Source organism: Pavona decussata, unplaced genomic scaffold (genome assembly GCF_977016875.1).
Source record: "Pavona decussata unplaced genomic scaffold, jaPavDecu1.1 SCAFFOLD_134, whole genome shotgun sequence".
Lineage (NCBI taxonomy): Eukaryota > Metazoa > Cnidaria > Anthozoa > Scleractinia > Agariciidae > Pavona > Pavona decussata.
The window spans coordinates 6260001-6267500 of record NW_028145547.1 but is presented as its reverse complement, the minus strand read 5'-3'; the positions used below and the strand labels follow the sequence as shown (position 1 = coordinate 6267500).

Sequence of the window (7500 nt, the reverse complement as noted above, 5' to 3'; positions counted from 1 at the left end):
CAAGTGTGTAGACTAGGGTGTTGGGTGTACTAAGTGTGTAGACTAGGCCGTCTAAGTGTACCAAGTGTGTAGACAAGGGGATTGAGTGTACAAGTGTGTAGTCTAGCGGGTTGAGTGTACCAAGTGTGTTGACTAGGGGATTGAGTAGAGCAAGTGTGTAGACTAGGGGGTAAGTGTACCAAGTGTGTAGACTAGGGGGTGAGTGTACCAAGTGTGTAGACTAGGGGGGGGGGGGGGGGTGAGTGTACCAAGTGTGTAGACTGGGGGGGGGGGGGGTGAGTGTACCAAGTGTGTAGACTAGGTGGGTGAGGGTACCAAGTGTGTAGACTAGAGGGTGAGTGTAGCAAGTTTGTAGACAAGGAGATTGAGTGTACTAAGTGTGTTGACTAGGTGGGTGAGTGTAAACTAAGGGGTTGAGTGTACAACAACAACCTTTTCCTCAACATTGACCTTTATATTGTGCGCGCAAAGTGTGGTTTTCTTTTGCAGCCAGTGTATCTGAAATACACGTTATTATCTGGAAATAACTTCAATGTCAAACTTTTTGACGTATTTATATTTCGTGATAAGAAGAGTTTGGTGTTTTAGTAATATTTATAGAATTATTTGTGCACGCATTAAAATTAGAGGAGAGGTCTTGTACACTGAAGAATGATAAATATACAGTATAACGCGTTGAAAAAGGTTCATTCATACATAACTAGTTAGCATAAACTGATCAACAACATAAACAGGAACAGTGCTACTTTTAAGAAAGGCAATAGAATCATTTCAGATGTGACGTCATGTCATGTGACTTTGCGAACAAGAGGAAAACCTTTCACATTTGTTTACAAAATGGCGGTGAAATAGACGACAAAGCGAGGGCTCTTACCTGGCTATTTCGAAGGCTAACAGCTAAAGGAAACTCAACAGTGATATTTAGAGTTTAGTTGCTGAGAAATAAAAATTGATCTTTTCTTATCCGTTTTCTACAGTTTGCCAGTTATTTTCCATACAAACTAACTCAGTGTTTCTTAATCTTGTTAAAAAGTAACGTGTTTTTGCTTTCAAAATTATCTAAAATCGAATTTTTTAGTAATGTAAATGGTTTCTTGGTCCAAAATCTCTTCGGGAGCCCAAATTTTAAAAAATCAGTGGTTCTCCAGCCTGGCCTCCACTCCACCCACCAAAGCAGCCAAGAAGAAACTGCGCAACTGAATCTCATTATTATAAATTTGATTCTATTCAGGAGCCCGCATTGTTGCCTGCAAAAACAAGATGGCGTCGCGAGTTGCAAAATTACTTTGTACCTGTGCCGGTTCTGTACGTTCCTCTGCGTTTAAAGGAGCACAAAATAAACGCCTTTCCTCTCAGATTTTGGTGAATTTTCTGTATTAATGTTTTTTAAGTCTTTAATCGAGTGTTTTTATGGTCTAAATTGAGAATTTAGTGTTCTCGTGCATATTTCATCATTCGAATACCGGTATTACTTAAGTATTGCACTCGTTTCGTCTCGATCGGTTGATTCCTGTACATTTTAGATTGATCTAGTGATAGCAGCGGTTAAATTGGTTTGTATTTGTTGTCAGTTTTGCGACTTAATGATTAAGAGCCGCGTACATGTTCCAAATGTACAAAGTTGACTATTAGCAAATTATAATTAATGTGATTAAGATTATATAAGCTTGACAAAGCAAATGAAACGGCATTTTTTACTCATGGCGTGCTGATGTTTGGCTCTTCGATATTTAGTTTGTAGGTTCTGTCCATCTTATAAATTTAAATCCCAGTTCAAACGTTGTTATAACGTTGACCTCAATTCATGCAGACTTGAATGAATTGATTAAGCACCATGCACCACAATAGCGAGACGTTTGAACCAGGCCTAGGCTTACACAAATTAAGTATAACAATCTACTCTAGAAACAAGATAATGGTTGTGTAAGCATCCAGTGAATACATTACTGGAGGCCTTTAAAGTTGCTCTTAAAACTTATCCTTTTAAAAGCTTCCAGATAGAGTTTAAAGCATAGTTTAGTAGTAATTTTGGATGGTAATGCACATGTCAAGATGTTCACATGGAACGCGCACAATATAAATTGGTTAATTCATTATTTAAATCTACTAGAGATGTTTAGGAGTGCATTAAACATGTGGGTGTTGTATAGCCAGGGATTTCATTAAGATTTTGAACAGTTTTTGGCAAGACGTTAGTCCAGGGGTTGGAGGGTAGGGGTACTCCCATATGCATACTACATAGGTATGTGCCACTGTGAAGGGTATGTTTTGCAAACAGTTTTATATATCTAAGTTAGGGTTTAGAAATCAGGGAATTTGGGTGTAGAATAGGGTCTTATGAAGGAACATTTAATCTGGAACAGGTCTCTAGAGTTCTGGAAAATAGCAAGTGTAGGATAGTGTAGGTACAGTATTACGGTGTCTAGTGCAGAATAGGGTGGCAAAATGCGGCTGAACATGGCCTGGTATATGGCAAGGGTTTCACTGAGACCCAGTGACACACCTCCGCCCAAAAATCCTCTGAGCACCCCCCTCCCACCAGGGAGGATAGTGCCCCTGGCAGAAATAGTTAACTTGAATATGTTGCGTGGCCTTATGCTATTACCTGTAGATACCCTGTTACTAACAAAAAGAGTTGAAGTTGTGGTGAGTGAGAACCACTGAAAATAGCTCCTGTTATGAGAGACTCTCTCTATTATCTTAAGCTTATACTGTAATTCTCTTAAACTAATGGAAATAAACCTAGCAAAACATTTAACCTCAAGTTATGAAATGGACACCTCCCCACCCAAAGTGGACAGTCCCTTCACAGTTTCTACTTCAGTTTTATTAACCATTGTCAAATCAACAGAACATCATAATTAGTTTCTATAAATCCTTTATCAAATACTGGGCAACAAAAATAATCTGCTAGACTGATGAAGAGAGATGACAGTGCAGTTATATACACTTGTAGCTATAATGTGGAATGACAAGAGAAGAGACACTGTGAATGAGGTTGTCATGGCTGGTTACTGCAGTGAAGATAGCCGGCCACTCAGATTTTAAAAATGACGAAAAAGACAACAAGAGTTAGAGGTTTTGTTTTGTTTACAACTGGCTACTTTCCTGGTGGAGCTGGCTTCACCTAGTAACCTTAATAACAGCTATGAGTACATTAGAAATAAGCACCCTGCTTTGTAAAGCCTTAACATTGATCAGCATCAAATTTTCCCTGTAATATTAATGCTTATTCAACCCATGAGGTCATGACATTAAGTATATGATTGATCACCTAAGGTGAATTTTCTTGATATTTTAATATCTTCTCCCCCGTACTTTTAAAAGAAAAGTATGGGGACAACATAGGAGAATTTGTTCTTTGATATTAGGGGTTAAAGGGTTAATTAATAGTAAGGGTGCCAGGGAGGCACTCTGCTATTAGAGGCTTTGAGAACCAAGTTTACAGCTAACCACAAACTGCGGTTTAAGGTTTGAAGTTTGGCAGTAGAAGTTGTGACAGTTTATGCATTTAAATTGAGAGCAAGAGCAAATGCAGGGGCTGCCATAATGAATGTCCTTTTTGCTCTGAGTGTTGGTGTTTCAGTCAGTGGGAAAAAATGTAAAATTATTGCCATTTTGATGTTTTTGTTTGCATGAAATGAATGATAAACAGTTGTTTTGTATATATATCTGCAACATTCGTGCATGGAATAATAGAAATTCTTGGCCATGTAACACTGAGGTAAATAACTTTGCAAAAACCTACCTGCTGCTGTTGAAAGCATACAAAAAATAACCTTGAACGTGACGACAAGCACTAGTCACATGACTGGCTGCGGTTTGCAATGTAAACATGGTTTTAAAGGTCTGCATTTTGGTCTCTCCCTTTGTAGGTCAGCAGGTAAATACAGGAGTATTCAGAAGGCTTAACTCCAAATTACAGCTTATTTTATACTGTAAGCTTGTTGCTCCCATGTCATGGAAGCTAATGTATTTGACAAATGGATTGCAGTTTTCTATGATTAATACTCTTGTAGACCATAATATGACATTATAAAATGTTCAAAACTCAAGTGGAATGTTCCACTGCCAAGTTTTGAACATTTTATGGCATCGTCTTATGGCCTATAAGAGTACAGACCGCAGAAAACGGCTGTTGATTTGTTTTTTACAATAACATGGAAAAAGTGCAAGCAGACTTGGCTATATTTTCTGTTCAGAAAGCGGGCACGTTGCTGTACATCTGACATCATTTCTGTTGTTAATACTCTTATAGACAATGGCTATGAGCCAATCAGCATGCAGGAATTTTGATAGTTATCTTAAAATTCGCTGTTGTTTTATTTTTTATTGTTTCATTGCAGATGCTGCAGAGGTTCTCAGATCCAACAGGCGGCTGTTTGAACAGAATGTTCAGAAGGCAATGAGAGGGGGCTATGTAGGAAGTGTTTACTTTGAACGGTGTCTCAAATAGCATTACTGCAAGCAGAAGAGATTCTCCTCTATTTATTAACTGTCTTATCTGTTGAAGTGGACGTTTGATAGAATTAAGCACCAGGAAAAAGTTGGCATATAATACCTGGTGCTTACATGAACATTTCAGAACACATCAATCCATGATCTGTGTACTGTGGATTTGTGCGTGAAGTATCATTGCTCTTACTTTTCCCAGAGCTCAGATATTTGCTTGCATGGTTACTGTTTTAGCCTTTTTATTAAGTCCCAAGGATCAATTCCAAAATTCCCTGTGCTCTTTTTCAGTTTCAATTTGCTTTAAGATAATTTGGCGGTTAACCAGATGTTTTTTTTTTTTTTCTGGAATAATGTCATTGAGTTTTGTAACCTAAAAGATGTTGATTTCTTTGGTGGCTAAGGCGGTTAAACTGGTTGAATAGGTGCCTAGTTTTACATCACGGAAAGTTGACTTTAAATGAAATAATCTTATCATTTGAGAATTGTATGGATAGTAGTGGTTACCAGTAACGTGAACCAAAACTCATTTCACCTAGGTCTAAAACTACACAAAGGTTCCATAAATTTTCATCAGGCATGAATTTGCAATAGCAAGGGACCATTTTATGCTTGGTGTGTTCACTGAAAAGTGGACACTCAAGTTATTTCCATGTGTGAAACCTTGTAGAAGAGGGTTGGGATGGTTTTTTTTGTTAATGCTTGTTCCCATTTCCACCTCCAAAACATCGATAATTTATTGTTAAAGTGCATATGAAGCAGAATTTATTTTTGCGCAGTTACAAAATATTATAATGCACAAAATGTAAGATTCCAAGTTTTGAGTTGAATAGGGTGAAAAGTGACGATTTTACAAGTGAGAGAGAGATTGGGTTGAGTTTTTGTGAAATTCCCTCTTGTGACTCAAGGTTGGAGACAATAGTTTTGTCTGGCCTTCTCTAGTTTTCTTTAGCCTCTATCCTTCTCTTTTGCTCTATCCGCCATATTGTACCCAACATTACATGTTTAACAACTATCTTTAGGGTCAAAATAGTCCAAATTTCAGCACTTGTAAAATCGTCAAGTTTCACTCTAGAAATCTCAAACCTTGGAGTCTTACATTTCAAATGTTATACTTAATAACTGGGCAAAAATAAATTTTGTTTCGTAGTCCCTCTAAGGGCAGCTGCATAATAGAAATGGTTATCAATCCAGTTGGTAAATTGGCCTGGCTTATATACACTAGGAACAAGTAGTCATTGATTTTATGGATTTCTTTGGTTTCCATCTCAAAACATATTTCAATTCTTTGCGAGTTTTTATGTAAGCACACAAAGCTGTAAATGTTACGGAGGGAGGGAATGCTGTATTGCTATCTGTGTTGAATCTACAATAGACATCTTGTACAGTTGTGTATAAAATAAACAGACCATATTATACAACGGTTTAGTTGGATTTTTGTTGTACGGTTTATTAGTGAAAGCAGACTTGCTTTAAATCATGCGTTATGAGCATGGGCGCAGAATAAAATGGGAGGAAAATTGAGCAGAAGATGCTTAAAATGGAAAAGATTTGGCAAGACTACCCTGTTTCATAAACCTTCTTCCAAATTACTACCATTTTTCAAATTAGCCCTTCCTGCCTTGTTCAAGGTAAATAGGAAATTTGCAGTATAAGCGATCTCGTTGCTTTTTCGGGTATTTTTTGCCATTGCCTAAGAAAACATGAAAGATACTTCGTGTCTACAGGTACAGCCTTAGCCTACGTGTAGCCGTACCCACCCCCCGAAGAAAAACGTTTTCCTTCGGGGGGTGGGTATGGCTACACGTGGGCTAGTACAGCCTGCGTTGTGTCCTTTCGCACAGTGATGAGCTTGTGACTCCGCTCCAGACCTTAAGCAGGAAGAAGGAGGTTCCTTTGTAATGCTGTATTTGGATTTCCTCATGGTGAAGTATAGACGAAAAGAAAATCAGAGATAACCAAAAATACTTAATCCAAGGGTTTGGCAATAAGTTTGTGGATGTAAAGGCCGAACTGATTTATTGACCTTGGGCGAGTGCAAAACGCAGTCCCCTCCCCCCGCCCATTTGGACTCCATCTGGACCCTCAGTTTTATATAGAAAATGGGTAAAAATGAAGTATAAAGTAAAAAAAAAGAAAAAATCGGAAAAAGAGGAGCCTATTTTTAAAGCCCTTCCAGCTCCCGCGCTACTCGTGACTTGCGGATCGTACCCGATGTTTTTTTCGTTTTTCCAGGCCGATTTTCTAACAAAAGAGACACAGCTCGCAGTCCGGCTATACAGGTATGTGCGGCCCCAAAGGGTAAGGTTTTTCAGCCGTTTTCGTCATAAATAGGGTATCAATTTTAGCCATTTTGCTAATAAATAGGGTATCGTTTTTTACACTCTAGTCTTGAATTCGGTTTTTTTTTAAAAGAGGAAGCTAATTCTCCAGGTTCATCATGATATTTACGGCAACTGTGTACGTGCCGCAACGGCTTGTAGTGCAAGCAGTCCCTTTCTGGATAGTCGAGAGGTCGAGCGAAATAGCCGACCGCGAAAAAACTGTAACAAACGAGCGGAGGGGGGCTTGGGGAGAGGCAGGAAAGAGAGGAAAGGAAAAGAAACTATCCAGTGGAGGAAATGTACTCAAAGCAATGCCTTTGCCAAGCTTTCCACATAATTCCATTCTTAAACTTGACACATGCTTCTACTCTATTGCCAAATTATAGGGCTATCGGGAAAATCTTGGACATATATTAAAATTAATTTTATCTGCTGGATAGCGAACTATCCAGTGGACAAAATTATCCACCCTTTGAACTACTGACGCCTGTATTCCAAGTATGCCAAGTAATCTATTTCTATCACTGTGGATCTGTGGTGCTGCTGTTAGGTTTTCATACGTTCCTGGTGAAAACTTTTATTATTTTAATTAGTTAGTTGGAGGTTTATTTTTAAAATTTGCATTCACAGGTTCTGGAAGTTAAGTTTGCTTTGTGTCAGCACATTGCAAGAACAGTCTCTTCTCGTTTATTTCTCCTCGCTCCAGTCTCGCTGCGCTGTGAGC

At 38.5% G+C, this 7500-nt stretch overlaps 1 long non-coding RNA gene across 2 annotated transcripts in view; it reads left to right on the top strand.

Annotated features, from left to right (window-relative positions):
* The window catches only part of LOC146467986 (uncharacterized), a 30505-nt gene extending 24632 nt beyond the window's left edge, over nucleotides 1-5873 (top strand). For both annotated transcript variants that reach the window (XR_014867701.1, XR_014867700.1), the window contains exons 7-8: nucleotides 1232-1362; nucleotides 4347-5873. This is a non-coding gene — a long non-coding RNA (uncharacterized LOC146467986). The remainder of the gene's footprint in view (nucleotides 1-1231; nucleotides 1363-4346) is intronic.
* Nucleotides 5874-7500: the final 1627 nt, after the last annotated feature.